This window comes from Carettochelys insculpta, chromosome 14 (genome assembly GCF_033958435.1).
Source record: "Carettochelys insculpta isolate YL-2023 chromosome 14, ASM3395843v1, whole genome shotgun sequence".
In the NCBI taxonomy this organism is placed as follows: domain Eukaryota; kingdom Metazoa; phylum Chordata; order Testudines; family Carettochelyidae; genus Carettochelys; species Carettochelys insculpta.
Genome location: NC_134150.1, coordinates 3,276,900 through 3,280,892, shown reverse-complemented (window position 1 = coordinate 3,280,892; position 3,993 = coordinate 3,276,900).

Sequence of the window (3,993 nt, the reverse complement as noted above, 5' to 3'; positions counted from 1 at the left end):
GCCGCCCCTCCCCTGCCCTGCCCGGGCCGGGCGGCGGGGCGGGCTCTTAAAGGGGCGGGGGCCGCCCCCAGCCACGGCCACACCCCCGGCCCGGCGGGGGCAGGGAGGGAGCCCGCTGGGCGCGCGGCCACACCCGCACCCGGGCACGCTCGGTCCCCCCATCCCCGCACAGGCACCCGCATCCCCCCGCCAGACACCCCCATCCCCCCGCCCCACCCCCGCACAGACACCCGCATCCCCCCGCCAGACACCCCCATCCCCCCGCCCCACCCCCGCACAGACACCCGCATCCCCCCGCCAGACACCCGCACAGACACCCCCATCCCTGCACAGGCACCCGCATCCCCCCGCCAGACACCCCCATCCCCCCGCCCCACCCCCGCACAGACACCCGCATCCCCCCGCCAGACACCTGCACAGGCACCCGCATCCCCCCGCACAGACACCCCCAGCCCCGCACAGACACCTGCATCCCCCCGCCAGACACCCCCATCCCTGCAGACACCCCCAGCCCCTCGCCCCCACCACCGCACAGACACCCCATCCCTGCACAGACACCCCCATCCCTGCACAGACACCCACATAACCCCGCCAGACACCCCCATCCCTGCACAGACACCGGCATCCCCCCGCCCCCACCCCCGCACAGACACCCCCATCCCTGCACAGACACCCGCATCCCCCCGCCAGACACCCGCACAGACACCCCCATCCCCCTGCCAGACACCCCCATCCCCGCACAGGCACCCGCATCCCCCCGCCAGACACCCCCATCCCTGCAGACACCCCCAGCCCCTCGCCCCCACCACTGCATAGACACCCCATCCCTGCACAGACACCCCCATCCCTGCACAGACACCCACATAACCCCGCCAGACACCCCCATCCCTGCACAGACACCGGCATCCCCCCGCCCCCACCCCCGCACAGACACCCCCATCCCTGCACAGACACCCGCATCCCCCCGCCAGACACCCGCACAGACACCCCCATCCCCCTGCCAGACACCCCCATCCCCGCACAGACACCTGCATCCCCCCGCCAGACACCCCCATTCCCCCGCCAGACACCCCCATCCCTGCAGACACCCGCATCTCCCCGCCAGACACCCGCACAGACACCCCCACCCCCCCGCCAGACACCCCCAGCCCCGCACAGACACCTGCATCCCCCCGCCCCCACCCCCGCACAGACACCCCCATCCCTGCACAGACACCTGCATCCCCCGCCAGACACCTGCACAGACACCCCATCACCCCGCCAGACACCCCCCTGCCCCCAGCCCCACACAGACACCCCCAGCCCCACAGAGATGCCCGCACAAGCACCCCCATCCCCCTGCCAGACACCCCCATCCCACCGCCCCCCACCCCTCACAAACACCTGCATCCCCGCACAGACACCCGCATCCCACCTCCCCTACCCCCACCCCTGCACAGACACCCCCATCCCCCCATCCCCGCACAGACACCCGCATCCCGCTGCCCCCACCCCCACCCCCGCACAGACACCCCATTCCCCCATCCCCGCACAGACACCCACATAGACACCCCCATCCCCCCACACAGACACCCGCATAGACACCCCCATCCCCGCAGACACCCGCATCCCCCCACCCCCAGCCCTGCACAGACACCCGCATCCCCCCACCCCCACCGACACCCACATCCCCCCACCCCCAGCCCCGCACAGACACCCGCATCCCCCCGCCCCCTCAAAGACACCTGCATCCCCTCACCCCCACTGACACCCGCATCCTCCTGCCCCCACCTCCGCACACAGACACCCACATCTCCCCCCTACACACAGGTACCCGCACACAGACATCAATACTCTCACCCCTACTCACACACCCAGACTGCTACACACATTCTCTCACACCCTGAAACAGACACCCACCCCCCTATGCACACACACCCAGACAGCTCTGTCTGCACACAGCGGCACTCTCAGGCTCCCCCAACCCTACCCACACCCTCATGCACACATACACACCGGGACCCCTCCATACACAGACAGCCCCAGCAAAACACCCAGCCAGAAGCACTCCTGGGCCCCATGAGGCCCTCCAAAGCTTCAGAACATGGCCTGAATAGTAAGTACAGAGATGAAACTTTGTGCAAAAAAAAGTATATCTTATCAAACGTGTCAAAAATTAGCGCTGCGTTTATGAATATTTTCCTATTGAATTAATGTGTTTACTTTTCCTATGTTTTAAATGTTTAAATTAGTTTTATTTCAAAAAACTGTTTAATAAAAATTCATTTTCATGTTGTTGCACCCGCAAGGACTTTCGGAGGGTAACGACCCTTTAAATTTGCCCTGTATCAAAAAGTTACTTCCCGCTGCTCCACGGCTTCTAAGCGACTAACAGCCACAAGCGAGGACTTAACAAAGCAAGCGCTTGTTGCCTGTTAACAAGCAGCAACAGTTGAGAAAAGTTGGATGAAGCGGGGCCTTGCCCACGAAAGCTGATGCTCCTTAGTCTATAAGGTGCCACAGGACTTCAATTTCAATGGCGGAACACCTTCCCATAGCTTGCGGAAGGCCAGCGTTCGGCAGGAACGTAGTTGGGGTACCGCTGGTTTAGGTCAAGATCTCGCGCGGTTAATGCTCTGGAAAATGTGAAAATTCCATCGAGGTGAGTGCTAAGTGATCCCCACGTGGGCGTAGGAAGGCAGAGAGGTGGGGAAGGGGTTTTCTGGCGAGAGAGGCTTGTTTCTTGGTTTGTGTAGCTTCTGCTTTGTGTTTTAAATGCCTGGACTTTGTCCCCCATCTGGGCAATAACCTCGGGCGTGTTTGGGTTTGGTTTAGCAACGTCAAAGGTGTGTTTGGAAATCATGCAGCGTTTGTTAACAGGAGATCGCCTGATAACATAGAGCGTTCCAGCTACAAGCACAAAGTGGGGGCCCTGTCCCCTTACCTTGCCCACTTCTTTCTTTTCCTTTAAGGATTTTTGCCTTGCCGTTGTACCTGGGCACCTTTCGTTGTTAACAGATTACCAAGAGCAAAGCACCACAGGAGATTTGATGGAGTCCCCCTAATGTTTTCCATCCATGTGCGGGATAATTTTTCTACTGTGCACTGAGGCATGTGCGGAAGTGGCTGCTGGCTGTGGGCTCTCCACTCGTCAGGCAGGTGGCATTTGAACCGGAACGCTGCTCTCTGACTTGCCGTCCCTTTTGTGGTTCTCAGCTCGGCCTGGGATAGGGGCTTCTGTTGGCCAGAGCAAGGCAGCAGCTGAGGCCCGGAATGCCTCTGTGGTGACGGTGGGAAAGCTTACGGTTAATTTCACTTTAATGTGCCTGTCTCTTTTACATTTCGTCAGAGGATCTCAAAGTGTTTTATAACCCCTAAGGAATTAAGTCCAAGGCCGCGCTCCTGCAGCAAGTCAAAATTTGGTGGCCAGGCTCTTGCATTTCTCCAGCCTGGAAATGCTGGGGCAAAAAAATTTTTTTAAAAACATCCTTAAAATGCAATGTATTGAATTAAACCTAAGCCTCCTTCGTGCAGTTCCTCTAGAGTAGACTCTGGTGGGTTGCAGGTTGGTACTGGAGTCCATTGAACGTATCCTGCCCCCACAATGTCGGTGTGAACAGGCTGTAGGACCGTATACTGTAAACAGGAGCTGTGGCAGAGGGTTCCTGTTGGCAGGAGGGTACTGGGTACTGCCAGGTTGGTCACGCCTGCTAAAAGGTTTGACCATGAAATGGTTAACATGGAAAGCGTCATTAACATGCTCCAGTCAATTTCCCCGTGAGACAAATGGGAGCGGCTCCTACCTCCCTGGGCTGTTGGCTCAGGGCCTCCCCAGATTCCCAGGCCCCATGCATCACTCGCACTTGGGTCACAGTTGGAAGGGTTTCGACTCAACCGTTAGAGCTGGCAGCAGAGCTTTTAATAAACGAAAGCTGAGAGGCAGGAGCCCAGTTCAGCAGGAGTCTCCTTAGCCAAGACTGAATGAGGCACAGAACAGGCCTCTCCAAACCACTG